Here is a 21,713-nt window from a genome sequence, read left to right on the forward strand (position 1 = left end):
CAAGTATTGTGCTTGTAGTTCGATTTGTAAGTCCATGGCCATGTTCCAAAGTGACATGGCCAGTCTGCAAAGGGGGTATGAATGTGTTCCTCCCTGTTTGTTTATGTACCACATAACTGTGGTGTTGTCCGTTCTTATCAATAGTTGACCTGGTTGCAGAAGTTCTTTGAAAACTATAATAGCATTTATTACTGCTAGCATTTCTTTTTGATTGATGTGAAGGTGCTTTTCTTTTTGGGACCATTTGCCCTGAATGCACCGATCTGTCATGTGCGCCCCCCAGGCGTAGTCCGAGGCGTCTGTTGTGATGACTTGATTTGCTTGAGGCTTGCTGAATGGAAGACCTGTGTTTGTTTGGCATGCTTGAGCCCACCACAGAAATTCCTTTTGTAGACATGGAATTAGTGGTATTATTGTTTCCAAAGTGAGACCATAGGTTTTTCAGGTACCATTGAAGTTTCCTCATATGCAGCTTTGCACATGGGATTAGTAAGATGCAAGATGCCATGAATCCCAGAGCCTGCAGGATTTTCCTTGCAGTCAGCCTGGTGCAATTTGCTAGTGCTCTGAAGTATTGAGTTAATTGCCCCTGCTTCCCTGGCGTGAGGTAGGCCATCTGGGTGTTTATGTCCAAGTTGGCACCCAGGAAAATTATCTTCAGAGAGGGTATTAGCCTTGATTTCTTTTTGTTGACTGTGCATCCCAGAGAGTTCTACAACATTATTACATAAGCCAGATGTTTAAGAAGAATGTGCTTGCTGCCCGCTTGGATCAGGCAGTCGTCCAAATAGGGGTATATTTGTATCCCTTGAAGTCTGCAGTAGGCAATTACTGATGACAGGCATTTCGTGAATACTCCGGGTGCAGTAGATAAGCCAAAGGGCAATGCAGAAAATTGATAATGGGTTGAACCTGCAAGAAATCTGAGGTATCTTCTGCAATTTTGTCTGATTGGGACATGCAGGTATGCCTCCTTGAGGTCCAATGTTACCAGCCAAGACTCCTTGCCCAGCATGGGAAGAAGCTGCTGTAGAGTGAGCATCTTGAATTTTTGTATGAGTAGAAATGTGTTTAGGATGGATAGGTCCAAAATAGGTCTCCAATCTTTTCCCTTCCTTGTTACCAGAAATAGTCTGGAATAAAAACCTTGACCTTGTTCGTGCGTAGGTACCTCTTGAATAGCTTTCATGTCTATGAGATCTGTAATTTGCCTTTGTGCCTCTGCCCTTTGATTGTGTGGCAGGTTTGGCACGCCACTCATTTTTGGAAGGGTGTGAAAATGGAATCTGTAGCCTCTGTTTATAATGTCCAGGATCCATTTGTCTTTTGTGACAATATGCCAATTTTTTGAAAATAATGCCAGTTTTCCTCCTAAGGGGGCTGCCATTTGAGTCTTGCTTGGCATGCAAAGGGGAAAGTCATTGGGCTTGCTTTCTGAATGATTGCGAGTTATCCTCACCACCTCTTTGTGTAGGAGCTTGCCATTGTCTGCCTCTAAACGATCCTTGTGATTGCCCTCTGCCCCTTGGGCGCCTGTATCTACCTCTTTGGGGTCTGTCCGTAGCTGGAAAGGACCAATTTTTGGAAGGCCAATTTCTACTGAAACGTGGGGGTTGTACCTGTAGAAAATCTTTCACAGTTTGCATTGATTTAGCTTTTTCCTCTATTTTCCTTAATACCTCCTCAGCATTAGCACCAAATAATACATCCTTTTGTAGAGGGGCATCTAGTAATTTAGCTTTGACATGATCAGGAAAGGTTTGTTCCTTAAGCCAGGCATGTCTACGTATGACTGATCCTGTAACAGCAGCTCTACATGAGGCCTCTAGAGCATCAAAACCACATTGTAAGGTATGCTTACCCACTTGTTCTGCACTATGCATCAAATCCTGCAACTCCTTCAAGCCTGGTTGTTCAGGTTGTGACATTTTACTTTTCAATTGTGATAACAAAAACTGTTGGTATTTTAGCATATGGAACTGACAGTTTAAGGCCCTCATGGTTAAGGTAGCCGAGGTATATACCTTTTTTCCCCACCTTTCTAAGGATCTGGAATCTCTCGGAAGGTAATGGATTTTTAGCAGTGGAGGCCTTAATTCCCTTGGGGCCCTGTGAGAGGGTTTCTGGGTCAGCAGCATGGCTTTTGTAAAGAAATTGGTGTGAGTCAGGAACCCTGTAGTACCTGTCAGGCTTGACTGGGGCTGGAGGCAGAGAATCCGGGTTAAGGCAGGCCTCCGAGTAAACATCATCTAGGATGTCCAAGACAGGAGGTATAGCCAGAGGCCTGTGCTGAGGTAGAAAGAGAAATTCCCTAAGCCTTTTCTTGGAATCTGAATAATCTTGGCCTTCCCAGTGGAAGTGTTCCCTTAAGGTATGCAAAGTTTCCCCAAATGAGTAATCCTCTGGGGGGGATACAGAAGGAATGGACTCCTCTGCATCAGAGTCTTCAAAAGGGGAGTAAGAGTGTTTCTGATCATCAGAGCGCTCTGAAATAATGGAGCCCTGATCAGAGGAGGGGAATTCTTCCTCCACTCTGGGCCTTTTGTCCGGTGGGGGTTGAGAACCCCTGATAAGAGTAATTAAATCCTCAGCCATTTTAAGCATCTGTTTTTTAGGCATGGGGCCTGGAGATGGGCCCTGTGTAGCTTGTCTCTTAGAATGCATGGCTGCTTTAGACTTAGTGAAAGCCTTGATGGAAAAAGAAGAGGAAAGGTCTGAAGACATCTTGAGTGGAGGTAGACCTGTCCACATTTTGAGGTTCAACGCCAAGAGTGGCTTCGGTATCTGTAGTCGGGGTGTAGGCCGAGGAGCCTGCGACCTTGGGCACAGGAGACACCGCCAATGAAGTGTCGTCGGTAGTCAGGGGCTACGTAGGTGCCTCACTGAGAACCGGACCACGTGTAGTCGGCTTTGGCTTGGTGTCGGTAGAGGCCACGGACCTCGTGTGTCGGTCCTTATCTTTGCGTTTTTTTAGACAAAACTGGAGTCGGAGTATCCGACGACATAATATAGTTAAATGTTTTTCCAAAATAATGCTGGGCGAACTCCGCCCGACGCTTAATGGTGCGTTTGTTGAATGTAGCACAAAAGCGACAGACTGAGACGTCGTGGTCTGGGCCTAAACAAGGTATACAGAGGGAATGGAAATCCTTATGCGGTATTTGCTTCCCACATGAAATACAATTATTAACTTTGTCTGACATCGGTCTGAGGCAAGAAAAGTTTCCCCAACGGGGTACTTAGCTTTCAAGAAGACTTCGGTTTCAAAATTTTCGTAATTTCAGGAGCTGGCCGACCGGCACTTGCGAACTGCTTCTGCTTCGGGCACCGCACGGCAAGAAAGACTGGAGAAAATGGCGTTGGCTGGTTCCTTTATACCCCCTGTCGCACTGACGTCAGGGAGGAAGCGACGACAACCGACGCCGGACCTAGACTTTGGAATTCGGCCGACCGAGGACCCGCCTGACGACAGGAGAACCCATCTGTTATGACTGCAGCTGTATGCACGATGAACATCTGGCTCAAAGACAGAACCCACAGAGTGAGAGTTGCTGGAGCCATGTCAGACTCAAAACCGGTCACAAGTGGCGTCCCACAGGGTTCTGTCCTGGGACCACTCTTGTTCGGTATATACTTTTCCGAGGTACAGGCAAATGTGGGAGGACTATGGCTCACCAAGTTCGCAGATGACTGCAAACTGGGCGCCATAATCAACTCTCCAGCTGACACAAACATCCTTCAAAAAGGTCTCTCAGAGACAGATAACTGGTGCCAGCGCCATGGTTTAAAGCTAAATGCCAAAGAATGTATAGTCATACCCTTTGGCAAAAACAATGTGCCCACAAATTACCACATAGGCGGAAACCCATTAAGTACAGAGAAAGTTATTAGGGACCTGGGGACCCAAGTTGATAGCAATCTCTCCTTTGAAAACCACATTGCCAAAGTGGTTAGAAAGACCTTCTACATAGCCCACCTCATCACGAAGGGTTTCACATCTAGATCAAGAGAGGTAATCGTGCCCCTTTATTCATCCCTCATCAGGCCCATCATAGAATACAATGCCCCTTTTTGGGATGTACCTTACCAGACACCTGCAGCAATTAGAAAGACCCCAAAAGTATCTCACCAAGAGGATCAAGGGTCTCAAACAGATGCCATATGCTGCTCGGTTAAAAACTCCAGCTCTCCTCAGTTGCATACCGCCTACTTGGCGATCTATGCCTGACATACAAAGCTATGTCAAATCCAGAATTAATGGACATGCTCCACCTCAGTAAATCTAAATCCCTTAGAGCCACACGCCGAGGGCTTGAACCTCAGCACAGAAATAAATAGAACTTGCTGGAGGGACAGGTTCATAACCCAGAGGCTCCCTTCGCTCTGGAATAGAATTCCAGTTCATGTGAGGCAGAGCACCTCACTGAATCTCTTAAAGAAGAATCTCGATAAGTGGATGGGGGATCGTAGGTTTGTCCCAGGGATTACTCCCGTGTCACTATTAGACAGAGGCACAGTAAACTAAACCTTAAAAAGGGCACAGTATACTCAAATCAAGGGGTGGCGTAAGCCATACAGAATCGGGCTAGGCTTATAATTGCCCCAGGGCAGATAGCCTAGTATTAACCTATGAACCCACTTGCCTTGACTCTTAACAGCAGCCTTTGACCCCTTAACAATGAAGGAAGGTGGAAGCTGTTTTAGTGTCTGGATTCAGTGCTGGACAAGAGAAATCATGAAATCAATCATGTTATGCCTTCACAGAATGTCAATCCATTACTGGGTTTATTCAGACATTTCTTGGAAAAATGAGGTAGTGGTATCTGGATGGTTCCAGGTAGCAAATCCATCAGGAGAGATTCAAAAGGTGGAATAACTCAGAGCTCCCCACCCTTATTGATATTCTAAAAGAATAATTTATGGGAAGTTCTCATGAGCCAGCCACCCCAAGGGAATGGTCATTTAGTGGGTGAGCTACAGCAAGGGCAGTCTTTACTACCGTTCACTTGTTTCAGATACAAGGACTTCTTTAACCCTCAAAATCTCCATTGCCAGGGGAACCAGAAAAAAAATAAAAACATTCCTCTAGCAAAAATTTCAGCAAGGAGCAACTTCAGACCACTTGAAGCTTCAGGTGATGAGCAAAATCAATCTTTTACTAGTCAAGTAAAAGAAATTAAAAATTATGTACTCATCATAACTAGGCATCTCTGCTGCCCATTTTCATTCCTCCTCAGCATATGTGTTTGGATTCGACTTGGCTGCATATTCCAGACTTTGGATTCAGCTCTCAAGCTACTCTCTACCCACAATGCACTATTCTATCTCCTCTACCTCAGATTGAGTTTAACTATAGAGTTATATGTCAACAGAGACAGGTACAGCTGACCGAGAAAGGAAAGGCTCAAACCTGGAAAGTACAGTTGTGTACACCTACCATAAACGTAGATGTTAGAGTGTCTTCACTGTTGCAGTCATGATTGTAGGGTTCTGCCCTGCCGGCAGGCAGTCCTCGGTCGGCCAGAATCCCAAAGTCTGGGTCCGGCGTCGGCTGTTCAACCATGCTCCCTGACGTCAGAGCGCCAGGAGTACAAAGCTGACAGCCGACGCCATCTTTTCCAGTTTTTCTTGCCCCAGATGTCAGGAGTCCCAAAATGAAAAAGGTCCCATATCCTTTGCAAATACACCTCAGAAGAATGGTGAAAAAAGGAACTACACAAAAGTAAAAATAAGAGGGGACTGGAGGAGAAACCCAGACTGCAACAGTGAAGACACTCGAACATCTACATTTATGGTAGGTGTACACAACTGTACTATGTTCATTGTGTTTCACTGTTGCAGTCATGACTGTAGGGTAGAATCCCAAAGCTGAAAGAAAGGGAGGTGGTCATAAAGAAGAAGGGGCGGCTAAAAGGCCCTGCAAGACTGCAAAGGCAAAGCCTGCCCTAGACTTAGAGTAGAGAGGTAGGTTGTAGTGCTTAGAAAAAGTATGCACTGAACTCCAAGTTGCAGCTTCCAAAATGTCTTTGGTAGGAACTCCCCTGAGGAAGGCCGCAGAAGTGGCAGCAGCTCTGGTGGAATGAGTCCATATACTCCCTGGGATTTGCTTTCCATGGTGTGAATAACAAAATCTGATTCCATGAGCAATCCATTTAGAAATGGTCTGTTTTGAAATGGCTTTACCTTGGGAACTTGAAGCATAAGAAACAAACAATTGTTCTGATTTTCTGATGTCCTTGGTTCTGTCCAGGTAAAAACGTAGTTGTCTGTGTACATCCAAGGAATGTAAGATCCTTTCCCCTTTATTTTGAGGAGTGGGGAAAAAGGTTGGCAAGTGGATAGTTTGATTTAAAGCCACTTTGGAAACCACCTTAGGCATAAAGGTAGGATTAGTCCTCAAAGATACCCTGTCTTGATGAAAAACAATATAAGGTTCCACAGCCATAAGAGCTTGTAACTCAAACTCTCCTGGCAGAGGTTAGGGCTAACAAGATAGCTGTCTTACAAGATAAAAACTTGATGTCAGAAGAGGCAGCAGGCTCAAAAGGAGGCAAGGTTAGTTTTTCCAAAACATAGTTGAGATCCTAAGCAGGAATGGGAGGAGATCTAGGAGGTCTTAAGTTCTTAGCTCCTCTGAGAAACTGTCTCATGAGCTGGTGGGAAAAGATGGGAGGGTCTGTATTATAATGAGCAGAAATAGCAGAGGCATGTATCTTAACGGAAGAGAAAGAGAGACCCTTATGTAAGAGATCTGTCAAGTAAAGTAAAAATAAAGAAATGTTAGGAAGAAGAAGATCAGAATCCTCAGCCTGCATCCAGGAACAAAATCTTTTCCATTTTCCTGCATAAGATTTTCTAGTGCTAGGACGTCTGGCTTCTAAAATGACATCCATAACCTGCCTGGGTAGGAAAGAAGAAGTCAAAGGCCCTGGATTAACCAGGCCGCCAGGCTGAGAGTTCAGACATGACAGTGTAGAACCTGACCCTGATGTTGGGACAGAAGGTTCGGAGACTGAGGTAAAACCCAAGGGGGCTCCAGACATAGGTTTTTTAGAGTTGGATACCAAAACTTCCGAGGCCAATTTGGGGCCAGCAAGATTAGCATCTTGGGCTTGTCCTGTTTTATCTTCAATAAGACCCGTGGAAGAAGAGGAAGAAGCGGAAAGGCATATCCCGAGAGGTTCCTCCAACTGAATGACAGGGCATCCACTTTCCAAGCTTCTCTGTGGAAAGTCCTGGTGCAAAAATTCTGTAGTTGATGATTGAAATGGGATGCAAAGAGGTCTACTATGTGAGGACATCCCCAGACTGCTGTTATCATCCTGAATATATTGGTGTCCAGCATCCACTTGTGTGGATCCGAAAGGTTTCTGCTCAGACTGTCTGCCAGGAAGTTTTGTTTCCCTGGTAGAAACTGAGCTTGAAGATCCAGATTGCAAGCTAGAGCTGTGTTCCATAGATCCATGGCTAGTCTGCAAAGGGGGTAGGAATGAGATCCCCCTTGCTTGTTTATGTACCACATAACTGTGTTGTTGTCTTGTCCGTATTAGTAGTTGTCCTGGTTGTCTTGTCCGTATTAGTAGTTGTCCTGGTTGTAGAAGATTCCTGAAGGCCATTAGAGCTTTCTGAACGGCTAACATTTCCTTTAAATTGATATGCAGGTGCTTCTGATCCTTTGTCCAAAGGCCCTGCAGACAGTTGCCCTGAAAATGGGCTCCCCAAGCATAACCCCAGGCGTCCGTGGTTAGAATCTGAGTGGCAGGAGGCAGAGAGAAGGGTTTCCCTTTGTTTAGAGCACATGCCCTGGACCACCAAAGAAATTCCTTTTGAAGGCAAGGAAGGACGGAGATCAGTATGTCTAAACTGTGGCAATGCTGAGACCATACACTTTTTAGGTACCACTGTATTTTCCTCATGTGTAGTCTTGCATATGGTACGAGAAGGATGCAAGACGCCATGTAACCCAAAGCCTGCAGGAATCTCCTTGCAGATAGTTGAGTTAAAGTTGCCAAGGTTTTGAAAGATGAAGCCAGCTGTAATTGTTTTTCGGATGTCAGAAATACCATCTGGGTTGTGGTGTTCAGAAGAGCATCCAGAAAAGTTATCTGTTGTGATGGTGTCAAATTTGACTTTTTTATGTTTACAGAGAATCCCAGGAACTTGAGGAGGTTCTGTACAAATTCTAGATGCTGGAGTAAGACATCCTTGCTGTCTGCCTGAATTAGACAATCATCCAGATAAGGGTAAATTTGAATTCCCTTGAGTCTGCAGTAAGCTACTACTGGAGCCAGGCATTTGGTGAAGACCCTGGGCGCAGTAGACAATCCAAAGGGCAGCGCAGAGAATTGAAAGTGCCTCGATCCGGCCTTGAACCTGAGGTATATTCTGTGTTCCTGCCTGATGGGAATGTGTAAATATGCCTCCGTTAAATCCAAAGTTACCATCCATGCATCTTTGGACAGCATTGGAAGTAGCTGCTGTAGAGTAAGCATCTTGAATTTTGGAATCTCTAGAAAGGTGTTCAAGACCGACAGATCCAGAATGGGTCTCCATGAGTTTTGCTTCCTGGGGACTAGAAAGAGCCTTGAGTAAAAACCTTGTCCCATCTCTGAAAGTGGAATCAGTTCTATGGCATTCATAGCCAAAAGAGCTTCCACCTGGTTTAAGGCCACCGTCCATTGATGTTTTGGAAGGTCTGGCCATCCGCTTGGCCTTGGCAGGGTATGAAAATGGAATTTGTAACCTCTTAAAACCACATCCAAAACCCATTTGTCTTGGGTTATACGAGTCCAATTTTGATAAAAAAAGAGAGAGAGTTTTCCTCCGAGAGGGGCTTCCAGGCAAGAAGTTCCTGTAGCCCAACAGAGGGAGTCATTGAGTTTGTTTCCTATGAGTTTGTGACCTGTCCTCTCCTCCCCTAGGGGTGGAAGCAGTCCACTGTCTTGGTCTATAAGAAGCTTGTGTTTGAGGCCTTCCTCTGGAGTGTCTATATCTACCCCTCTGAGGTCTGTCTGAAGTGGGAAAGGACCAATTTTTAGAAGGCCAATTCCTGCTAAATCTAGGTGGCTGTACTTGTAAGAAATCTTTAACTGTTTGCATGGATTTCGCCTTATCCTCCATCTTTTTAATCACCTCTTCAGCTTTTGATCCAAACAAAACATTATGCTGAACAGGAGCATGCAATAATTTAGCCTTTACTTGTTCAGGCAAATTTTGTTCCTTTAGCCATGCATGCCTTCTAATGACTGTGCCGGAGGCAGCAGCCCTACAAGAAGCCTCCAAGGCATCAAATCCACAGTGTAAACCATGCTTCCCAACTTGTTCAGTGGCATGCAATAAGTCATGTAATTCCTTATCTGCACAGGCAGAAATGGAAGTAAGCTTTTGTTTTAAAACAGACAAGAGAAATTGCTGGTATTTCAGCATATGAAACTGACAGTTTAAAGCCCTAATGGACAAAGTAGCAGAAGTGTACACTTTTTTGCCCCATCTTTCTAAGGATTGAGAATCCTTTTCAGTGGGAATGGGATTTTTGGCAGAAGCGGCCTTAACTCCCTTAGGACCCTGAGAAATGGTTTCAGGGTCAGCAGAAGGGTTCTTGTATAAAACCTGGTGGGAATCAGGAACCCTGTAATATCTATCAGGCTTAACAGGAGCAGGAGGAAGAGAGTCAGGGGTTAAGTTAGCCTCCGAAAAGGCATCATCCACAATATCCAAAACAGGAGAAATAGCCAGGGGTCTATGCTGGGGAAGAAGAAGAAAATCCTTCAGTCTTTTCTTAGATTCCGAATACTCCTGTCCTTCCCAGTGGAAATGTTCCCTCATTTCATGCAAAGTTTCCCCAAAAGAGAAATCCTCAGGGGGAGAAGCTGAAGGAATGGATTCCTCAGCATCAGAATCCTCATAAGGAGGTAAAGAATATTCCTGGTCAGAAGAAGAAACTGAAGAAACAGAAGCCTGATCAGAGGAATCATAATAAACATCCTGCCTTGGCCTTTTATCTGGAGGGGGATGTGAACCCCTAATCATAGTAAGTAAATCCTTCGCCATCTTGAGTAACGGTTTCTGTGACTTGGGAGCCGGTTCAGAAGAGGCCTGTGTTGCAGTCTTTGATTTAGAAGGAGTCTTTGCCTTTGTCTTTGCCTTTATTAGAAGCTGAGTAGGCCTGAAAACCCCTTCGGAAGCCGGTACCTGCACAGCGGCTCTGGACCCATCCGAAGGAGCATGGTCCGAAGGTCCTGCAATAGAAATATTGCAAGGCCTGGGTGGCTCCTAATGAGAGTCCGTTTTGGCCATCGTTTCTGAAACGGCCGACGACAGGGGCTGCAAAAGCGCCTCACTGACTACGGCCGAACCTGAAGCTGGCTCCGCTTGTGCGCTATCATCAGATTTGGACCTCAGAAGACTGTCTTTATCCTTGCGACGTTTGTGAACTCCGGTAGCCGGAACCGTATCCGACAACATTTTGTAGTTAAAGCGCCTACCGAAGTAATGAAAGGCAAAATCGTACCTTCGCTTAATTGTACGTTGATTGAATCTAGCACAAAACCGACAACTAGCTGCGTCGTGGTCAGGGCCTAAGCAAGGAATACAGTAAGAATGAAAATCCTTATGAGGTATTTGCTTCCCACATGAAATACAATTATTAACTTTTTCTGACATCGGAGAGGAGTAAGAAAAAATTTTCCCCAACGGGGTACTTAGCTTTGAGTGGAGAAGAAAATCTTCGGACTTAAGTTTATCAGAAAAAATAGTCAGGAGTCAGCCGACCGGCACTTGTGAACTGCTATCACCGCACGGCAAGAAAGACTGGAGAAGATGGCGTCTGCTGTCAGCTTTGTACTCCTGGCGCTCTGACGTCAGGGAGCATGGTTGAACCGCCGACGCCAGACCGAGACTTTGGGATTCTGGCCGACCGAGGACTGCCTGCCGGCAGGGGAGAACCCTACAGTCATGACTGCAACAGTGAAACACGATGAACATCTGCAGTTTCTAAATACAGTCTAATACGTCTCTCCAGATTAAAAAAATGGACGGGGAATGGAGGAAGAATGAAAATGGACAACACATATGCCTAGTTATAGTGAGTACACAACTTCTTAAATCTGATGTCCTTTTCATTCTTCAATATATAGGACAGAATTCCCCAGCTACACTGATCTTGAGTGGCCCTCATGGAAGGATATTCCAGAGTATCCAATTTGTAATGAGCAACAAAGGTATGAGCACTGGACCATGTAGCTGCAGCCCAAATATCAACAGATGTTCTTGACCAAAGGCAGATGAAGACATGGATCTGATTGAATGACATGGGGGAGGTTTACGTAAGATCATGCCTTGTTGAGAATAAATCCAAGAAATACAGTCTGTAATCCATTTGGCTATGGTGACTTTAGAGACTGGAAAACCCAGCTTTTTTTGGTGAAAAAGAGACAGAGTTGATCTGACTTTCTAATTTATTTTGTTCTGTGAAGATAAAAATGTAACGGTCTGTGTACATCAAGACGATGCAGCACATACTCTCCTTTATTCAAAACATTTGGAAAGATGACTGGTAAGTGAATGGATTGGTTAATGTTACTTTCAGAAGCCACTTTAGGTAAAATAGGGTTTGTCTGCAAGGTAACCCTATCTTTATGAAAAGTGATGGAAGAAACGGCCTAGAGTTCAGATATTCTCTTTGCAGAAACAATGGCTACCAAGACTGTTTTCCATGAAAGAAACTTTAAATCCATTTTAGTTGAAGGTTCAAAAAGTTTCCAAATTACACCTTGTAGCATGACTGTTTGATCCCAAGGAGGTGAGGGATCCTTTACTGGAGGTTTCAGAAGAAAGACACCTTTCAGAAAAGCTTTGCACAACTTGGACAAAGCCAACAAATAATTTATGTCCTGTGTGTGAAAATTAGGAATTGCTGCCAGTTGAAGTTTAACTGTAGATAAACTTGCTCCTTCTTTAAAGAGTTGCTAAAAACTGAAGTATAGCAGAAACTAGAGCAGAGAAAGGGTCAAATTCATTACTTAAAGCCCAAAGGGAGAATCTTTTCCACTTGCTCTTGTATACTTTTTTTTGGTAGATTCTCTTTGAGAAGGTAAAATATTGTCATGTACAGGGGAAGAGAGCCTGGGCTGTCTAACCATTGCTGGAAGCGGAGGAACCATGTGGTTAGTTTTAGTCTGAAGGCTTGTATATTGGGATGTTGAATCCCTGATGGATGAAAAAAGACATCTGGAATTGACTTCAGTATCCATGCAGGATAACAAAAGTGAAACCATAGGAAGGGGAACCATACTTCCCAAACCCAGAAAGGGAAAATGAGGATTACTGAGCTCTTCAATTGACTTGCTTTCTGTAGAAATTTGGGAAACAATGGGAGAGGGGAATAAGCATAAAGGAGACCCAAGGGCCAACCGTGGACTACAGCATCTCTCAGTGACTCCCCGAGAGGGGATAAGAGCAAAGTACCTGCTACACTTGTTGTGGGGAGTTGCAAAGCAGTCACAGCAAAGTTGGCCCAAACAATGGAATATCATTTCACCCACAGATTAAGACACCATTTCTGAGGAATCAAATGGACCTGCTTAGTTTGTCCGCTAGTATGTTGGTTTTCCCCAGAATGTACAATGCAATTAGAAAGCAGTCTGATGACATTCGCATTCCCATACTCTCATGGCCTCTGTGAAGAAGCAATAACATTCAGTTCTTCCTTGTTTGTTGATGTATCAGACTACATACAAGTTGTCAGTCTGAAATCCAATAGTACCTACAGAGAGAGCATCTTGAAATGTCTGCAACACAAGTAGGACTGTTCTCACCTCTAAAACACTGATGCACAAATTGGTCTGTTGGGGGGATCACATGCCTTAGACTGTTCTTCCCAAGAAATGTGCCCCCACCCCAGCTGAGAAGCGTCCAGGGTGACTATAACCATTGAGGGTAGTAGAACAGGTCATCCTAGATGAATGTCGTCAGATTGAATTCACCACTGGATGTGTCGTTTGCAAACTGGAGTAAGCCTGACTGGAAAAGAAAGGGGTCGATGCAGAATGGATCATTGCACAACTAGAGTCCATTGGTGAACATGCATAAAGAAACATGCCAAAGGAAGCAATACAATGACTGCTGCCATAAAACCTAGTACTTTAGTTCTTGAAGTACTGATCTTGCTGAAGGAGATAGATGAGAAAGCAGATTATGAACCTGACTTCTGACAGTGGAAATGCGATGAGGTAGAGAAAATACCTGTGTTGTCATATCCAGAAGTGTACCAATGAACTCCAGGCTCTGGAGTGGTGTTAAGGTTGATCTGGCATAGTTTATTGTTATATCCAAAGACTTGCAAATCTGGATCAAAGAGCCCCTGGCATGAAGAAGATGCTTGCAGGGGGCGCTGAGGAACCAGCTGTCTAGATATGGAAACACTTGTCTCCTTTTAATTTCAAGTGAGCTGCCACCACTGCCATACATTTGGTAAACACCCTGGGGGCTGTGGTGAGTTCAAAGGGCAGGGCTCTGATTTGGTAATGACTGGCTCCCAGAAAAAAGCGCAAGAGTCTTATGGAGCATCTGTCTGTTTTGATATGATAGAATGTGTACTGAAGAGCTATCGAGCCAATCCAATCATCCTTGTGAAGAAAGTGTGGGATGGAGTGTACTGTGTAGTGTGACCATTTAGAACTTTGATTTCTTCAGATACTGATTCAAATTGATCAGATCCAACCTGGGACTTGGGTCCCCTATCTTCTTGGGCAGTAAAAAATATGAATAAATTTCTAAAGGTCTGGTGGGACCTTCTGGATGACTCTATCAGTTTTTGGATTTCTTGTGTTGCTGCCTTCCTTTGACATGGATGGAATGTCGGGAAGCTTCGTTCTTTTGGAAAGAGGGAGTAGAAGTAGGAAAAATGTTATGCAATAACCTCTGGATATTATTCTTAGCACCCATGAACCTTGTGCTATATTTGCGCAGACATCTGGGTGGGTGGACAATTGTCCCCTGACTGCCTCCAGAGATGGACAGCCAGGCAGCACTTCAGGAGCACTGGAAGGGTCTATATGGAAAAGAATCCCTGAAAAGTACAGTTTTGTACCTACCATAAATGTAGATGTTCGAGGATCCACATTGCTGCAGTCCTAACTATTGGGCAGTCCGCTGTCCAGTCGGCCCGAATACCAAAGTATATGGCTGACGTCGGTCAGGGCGCATTAGACTGACGTCAGTACGTCAGGGTACTAATGCGCATGACCGACGTCATATCCTCAGTCTTTTCTTGCCCCAGATGTCAGAAGACCCTGAAAAGATAAGGCCAAAAACCAAAAACTCCCAACATATCTGCACCAAAATATATATATATATACAAAATATACAAAATTAGCAGAATAGAACCTCACCTACACAACCACCCCTAAACACAGAGGGGAAGGAGGGAGGGTAAATTGGACTGCAGCAATGTGGATCCTCGAACATCTACATTTATGGTAGGTACAAAACTGTACTATGTTCTTCATTCCACATTGCTGCAGTCCTAACTATTGGGTAGAATCCCAAAGCAGAGGTAAGGGAGGCTGGCAAATCATAAGGAAGCAGGAGCTGATAACATGCCTTGCAAAATAGCTGTGGCAAAACCAGCCCTAGACTTAGAGTAGAGAGGAAGGTGGTAATGCTTAGAGAAAGTATGCACTGAACTCCAAGTAGCTGCCTCCAAAATATCCTTAGTTGCCACCCCCCTTAAAAAAGCTGTTGAAGTGGCAGTAGCCCTAGTGGAATGAGGCCGAATCCCAGCTGGAATCTCTTTGCCATGATGGGAATAACAAAATGCAATGCAAAACCCAATCCACCTAGAAATAGTTTGTTTTGACACAGGCTTGCCCTGAGAACTCAAAGCAAAAGAAACAAACAACTGCTGAGACTGCCTAAAATCCTTAGTCCTGCTCAAATAATAACGCAATTGCCTGTGTACATCTAAAGTGTGCAAAATCTTTTCCCCTTTATTTTGGGGATCTGCATAAAACGTAGGCAAATGAATAGTTTGGTTTAAAGCCACACTAGAAACCACTTTGGGCATAAAGGAAGGATTAGTACGTAATGATACCCTATCCTTATGAAAAATCAAAAAAGGCTCAACAGCCATAAGGGCCTGTAACTCAGAAACCCTTCTTGCAGAAGTAATGGCCAACAAAAAAGCAGTCTTCCATGACAAGTATTTCAGTTCAGCAGTAGCTGCAGGCTCAAAAGGTTGTAGAGTAAGTTTCTCCAACACAAAATTGAGATCCCAAGCAGGAGTAGGAGCTCTCGTGGGGTCTTATATTCTTTGCCCTCTAAGAAATTGCTTGAACAAAGGATGTGAAAACAATGGTGGGTCACAATCATAGTGAGCTGAAATTGCTGCAGCATGAATCTTAATGGAAGAGAAAGACAAACCTTTGTCCAATAACTCAGTAAGATATTGAAGAGCCACACTCAAATTAGGCTCTGAAATCTCCAAATTCTTTGCTGCAGTCCAAAATAAAAATCTCTTCCATTTTTCTGCGTACACTTTCCTTGTACTAGGTCTTCTGGCTTCCATAATCACATTTAAAACTTGTTGAGGAAGTTGAGACCTGCTGTCTTTCAAAACAGAATATGCCAGGCTGTTAGATGAAGAGAGTGAAGCTTGACATTGAGCAGACGACCGTCCTTCTGAGACAACAGATGTGGAATCAAGGGTAAAGGCCATGGAGGCTTCTTTATCAGACTCCTCAGTAATGGGTACCAGTGCTGCCGAGGCCAATCTGGAGCTATTAAAATCATCCTTGGCTTGTCTTGTCTGACCTTTAGAAGCACCTTTGGAAGAAGAGGCAGAGGTGGAAACGCATACACATGAAGATTTTTCCAACTGAAAGAAAAAGCATCCACTTTCCAAGCTGTTAGATGAAACCTCTTTGTGCAAAACTTTGGCAGCTGGTGGTTTAGTGGAGAAGCGAACAGATCTATGTCTGGAGTTCCCCAGGACACTGTCAACTTTTGAAATACATGAAGATCCAGTTTCCACTCGTGGGGATCCATGATTTGTCTGCTTAACACATCTGCGAAGGAGTTCTGTGCTCCCGGCAGAAACCTTGCCTGAAGAGTTAGTTGCAAGCTTAGCGCAGTCTCCCATAAAATCATTGCTTGCCTGCACAATGGGTAAGAATGTGTTCCCCCTTGTTTGTTGATGTACCACATGACAGTTGTGTTGTCTGTTAGAATCAACACCTGCCCTGGAAGAAGTAACTCCTTGAAAGCTATTAATGCAAACTGGACTGCTAACATCTCCTTCATGTTGATATGTAGATGCTGTAGTCTGGCAGGCCACTTGTCTTGTATCCACTTTCCATTTAGATGAGCTCCCCAAGCAATGTCTGAGGCATCTGTCGTTAGAATTTGACTCGCCTCTGGCCGGGTCACAGAGAGTCCCTTGTTTAGGTGACATTCCTGAGCCCACCACAAAAATTCCTTTTGAATGCAAGGTATTATTTGAATGACAGTGTCCAAATCCTGGCAGTGCTGTGTCCATACATTTTGAGATACCATTGTAGCTTCCTCATATGCAGTTTGGCATTGGGAAGCACCAGAATACAAGATGCCATGAACCCTAAGGCTTGAAGGACTGTCCTTGCAGTCAGCCCGGACTGAAGAGATAGTTGATGGAAGTAACTGGAAAGATTCTTTTGTTTGTCCGGGGTTAAAAAGGCCATCTGGGCTGCTGTATTCAGTCTCACACCCAGAAAGCACATGTCTTGAGAGGGTACTAGACTGGACTTTATTTCGCTCACAGAATACCCTAGGCATCTTAGCACTGCTATGACATATTCCAAATGCTGTAGAAGGTCTTCCTTTTCTTGAGCCAGAATCAGGCAATCGTCCAAGTAAGGATAGATTTGAATTCGTGTTACCCTGAAGTAAGCTATCACTGGAGCCAGAACCTTTGTGAATACTCTGGGCAGTAGATAAGCCAAAGGGCAATGCAGAGAACTGATAATGAGAATTTCCAGCTCGAAAACGCAGATACTTTCTGCAACTTAGTCTTATAGGCACATGAAGGTAAGCTTCCTTGAGATCTAAAGTTACCATCCAGTGATCTTTGCCCAGCAGAGGTAAAAGCTGTTGTAACGTCAACATTTTGAACTTGGGAATGTCCAGATAAGTGTTGAGGATAGATAAATCCAAAATTGGTCTCCACGTGTTCCCCTTCTTTGGTACTAGGAACAGGCGAGAATAAAATCCTAGGCCCCTTTCTGGCACAGGAACAGGCTGAATGGCCCCTATTTGGAGTAACTGAGAAAGTTGCTTGTGAGCCTCTTGTCTTTGTAGAGGAGGAATGTCTGGCATGCCTTTGAAAGGAGGCAAGGTATGGAAATAAAACCTGTAACCGTGGTGAATGATATCCAGAACCCATCTGTCTTGGGTAATTAAATCCCAATTTTCTTTGAAAAGAGACAGCCTTCCTCCCAACGGTGCTGCCAGGCGAGAATGAACTGGCAGCTGAAAAGGCAGGTCATTGGGTCTGCTTACGAAAGGACTGACCCCTGCCCTCACCAGAAGTCTGAGCAGGTGAACTCCCTGTCCTAGGCCTAAAAGCACCTTGAGCTCTGCCCCTACCACGTCTAGACCTACCCCTAGACTGGGAATCATAAGCAGGATAAGTCCATCCCTTAGCAGGCCAATTTCTACTAAACTTCGGAGGCTGCACCTGCAAAAAATCCTTAACAGTTTGCATTGACTTAGCCTTGTCCTCCATCTTCTTTAAAACTGCTTCCACAGGCGAACCAAACAACACATCAGACTGTAAAGGAGCATCCAAAATCCTTGTCCTAACATGCTCAGCTAAGTTCTGATCTCTCAACCAGGCGTGCCTACGAAGAACAGAACCAGTGGCAGCCACCCTGGAGGAGGCCTGCACAGCATCAAAACCATATTGCAAGGAATGTTTACCCACTTGTTCAGACACATGAACTAAATCCTGCAACTCTTTACACTCAATACCTTCCGCCAGAGCATCCACCTTAGATTTCAACTGTGAAAGAAGATAATTCTGATATTTTAACATGTGAAACTGACAATTCAACGCCCTCATGGCTAAAGTGGAAGAAGTATACACTTTCTTTCCCCATCTATCCAAAGCCCTTGCCTCTTTATCAGGAGGGACAGGATTTTTAACAACTGAGGCCTTCACACCTTTAGGCCCCTGAGAGACAGTTTCCGGGTCTGCCCTAGGACTCTTAAAAGATACTTATGAGCTTCAGGCACCCTATAATACCTATCCGGTTTAACTGGGGCAGGAGGCAAAGAATCTGGATTCAGGGAAGCCTCTGCAAAAACATCTTCCACCACATTCAAAACAGGAGGTATAGCTAAAGGCCTGTGCTGGGGTAAAACAAGAATTCCCTAAGCCTTTTCCTGGAATCAGAGAAATCTTGACCTTCCCATTTAAAATGCTCCCTCATGGAATGCAGAGTCTCTGAAAATGAAAAATCCTCAGGAGGGAAGCTGAAGGAGTAGAATCATCCACATCAGAATCAGAATAAGGAGGGTACTCCTGCAAGTCTTCAGCCGAAGACTCAGAAGCCTCCGAGCATTGCTCAAAACTCTCAAACTCAGATTCCACCCTAGGCCTCTTATCAGGAGGGGGCATAGAACCCCTTATCATAGTAATCAAATCCTCTGCCATTTTAAGCATATGTTTCTTAGGCAAAGACCCTGAAGTACTAGGAGTAACCCCCACTGAAGCAAAACTCGGCCTGCCCTCAAAGAAGCCTTGGAAACAGAAGGGAGGCTCTGACCACCTTAGGAAGAGAGGGAAGAACAGCCACCTGAGAAGCCCCCTCAGCCTGGCCTACTTCCTGAGAGGATACATCCTGTAACAGTAAAGTCTCTCCCTGAGACTCCAAAGAAACACCTGGCAAAACCTCCGGCTCCACTGAGCCTCTAAAGAACCGACGTCTGGGACTGTCGGTTCCTCCACTCTAGGCTTTGCTGTTTTGTCCTTGCGTTTTTAGCGAAGCCGGCCGGAGCATCCGACGGCATTTTATAATTACAACGCTTCCCAAACACTAACCTGGCACAGTCTAACCTTCTCTTAATAGTGCGTTTGTTAAATCTAGCACAAGAGCGGCATCCAACAACGTCGTGCTCAGGCCCTAAACAAGGTATACACAAAGTATGGTAATCCCTATGAGGTATCTGTTTCCCACAAGAAATACAGTTATTCACTTTTTCTGACATCCGGTTAAATACTGAGGCAAGAAAAAACCAAAATATTCCCCAACGGGGTACTCAGCCAACTTTGATTCGGTCTGAAACTCTGGCTTCAGAAACTTTCAGAACGCCAACCTGCACTCGCAAAATTGCTTCTGCATCGGACCATGCGGCAAAAAAGACTGAGGATATGACGTCGGTCATGCGCATTAGTACCCGGACGTACTGACGTCAGTCTAATGCGCCCTGACCGACGTCAGCCATATACTTTGGTATTCGGGCCGACTGGACAGCGGACTACCCAATAGTTAGGACTGCAGCAATGTGGAATGAAGAACATCCCTAATTCTGCAGGCCTCCTCTGCCTGTGGGGTGACGTCTTCCATTATAATTTCCTCCTCTGCCTCTGGATGAATTATCACCAAGCAGGCCTTGTAAAGGCCCCAGAGGTTTCCAAACCACATCATCTTATCGCTTCTCCGATTCCTGGAAAAGGTTTGTCGAGGGGTCGAAAACTTGATTTTCCATGGTAGACAGTCTCTCCATCTAGTTCACTGTGGGTAAAAGTCTCTCTTACTGATAGACCAAACAAGGAACTGCCATTGAATGGGGCATTAATAAAGGACATTATAAAAGGCTACGTAAAGTTGCATCCAGGCACGTCTCCTTACAGCAATGCCTGAACCAGCTACTCATGAGGTTCCTTCAACTGTGTGAGAGATCAACATAATGGAAGAGTTTGATATGGATAAAAAATTGCCCAGTTGCAAGGATGTTTTTTTGAAATCTTCTGCAGATGTGGACTCACAGTATTTGACAGCTCTTTGGTTAAAACCTCTCAAGTCTAAAGTGTGCAAGGTGATTTAATGACCTCAGGGTAAAGGTTGCAGAGGCAAAGACACTTTCCAAATCTGTCCAATGCTGTGGACTCCTTGTCTGGAAGATGGACAGAAGAACTCTGTTCTGCTAGCTCTTTCTTGGTGGCTACCACAGCATTCACTGGGACTCCTTTGCTCCAGTGACGTCTGGCTGTTGGCAGGCTTAAAAATTTATTAGTAAAAGAAAAAACATGTTGGTTGCACACAGCAAGTTCCTTTAATCAAAACAAAGTAGACTAGTAAGCGCTTTCACGGATACACTCCGCTTCATCAGACAGTCAGTCCAGTTCATAAGACTGGCCTGGATGATATCTAATGAAAATAATTTTCTGAATGAGTGTGGGAAAGCAGTGAATATGTTTTTAAAGAGAGGCTATCCGGAAAGCTTTGTTTATGATATTTTAGGTGAGGTCAAAAGAAAAAGGCAAATAGGGTTAAATCCAACCCATCCTTATACATAAGGAGATAGTGAAAGCCACAAAAGAACATAATCAAGAGGGATATAACAGAGCAATTATTACCACTTATAGTTTGGATGGCAGACATATAACTAATGTAATTTTTAAAAATTGGTGGTTGATTTTATCTGAACCAAATATGATGGAAAAGTAGGAATAATACCTAAGGTGATATACAAAAAAGATACCACCTTTAAGCAAATATTGGAAAAGGTTACTAAATACTACTCAGGTGAACAAAATCAAAAGGACTGGTACATTCAAATGTGGGGCATGTAAGTTATGTGCACACATATTAGTGAATGACCATGTAACGATTCAGAATTATACGTATACTACTAGATCCCATTATAATTGCAATTCAGTGAATGTGGTACATGCAGCATTATGTCAACAATGCCCAGACTTTTATGTCGGGAAGACCTCTAGAAGGCTTAGGGATCAAATTTATGATCACATGAGAGATATTAGGATAGAGGCATCCGCAAATGCATTATATAGACACACAAAATAACACCCATGGGTTTAAATTTTTTGTACTTGACTCTATACAGAAAGATATGCAGGGTAAAGTGACAAGACAATAATTTAAATATCAAGGAAACTAGATGGCAAATCAAAACAGTATATCCTGGTTTAAAAGATAGTTGCTCCATTGCACCTTTGTTAAAGATGAAACATTATGTAATAAAATATGAGAGTATGCTCCTTTAAATTTTAAATGATTGTGTAATTGATAAATTGGCATTTATCCTGTGTAGGTATTTCATTGCATATAAATTGTTTTTAAATTGTTCTGAAGAAGTTCAAAGAGGGTGAACGAAAGCACTCAACAGTGATTTTCACAGTGGTTTTGTATCCTGGACATTTATCCATTAAAGGATTTCTATTTTATCCAGCAGTCTTCGGAAGGTTTTTGTTCTGGTTCCCCATATATTGAAGAATTAAAGCACATCATCAGATTTTACAATGCACATAGGGGTTGCCTCAGAAGCAGACATTAGAGGAGAAATCTTTGATCATGGACTGCCACCACATTCCTTACTTCTCGTACAGGTGTGGCAAGCCCAGGAAGCATATCTAGGCCTATTTCTGGTTCCTAAAATTTGCAACCTCTACAAACATCTTTGTGATGAAGCACTGCAGGCCTCAAGTTTCAAAC

The 21,713-nt window shown here is 44.0% G+C and overlaps 1 protein-coding gene across 1 annotated transcript in view; it reads right to left on the reverse strand.

The window, feature by feature from the left end:
- Window positions 1–21,713, reverse strand: part of HNRNPLL (heterogeneous nuclear ribonucleoprotein L like) — a 1,042,368-nt gene that overhangs the window by 135,027 nt on the left and 885,628 nt on the right. The gene's annotated exons all lie outside the window — the stretch shown is intronic.

This window comes from Protopterus annectens, chromosome 1.part2 (genome assembly GCF_019279795.1).
Source record: "Protopterus annectens isolate FY-2018-M chromosome 1.part2, PAN1.0, whole genome shotgun sequence".
Taxonomy (NCBI): Eukaryota; Metazoa; Chordata; order Ceratodontiformes; family Protopteridae; genus Protopterus; species Protopterus annectens.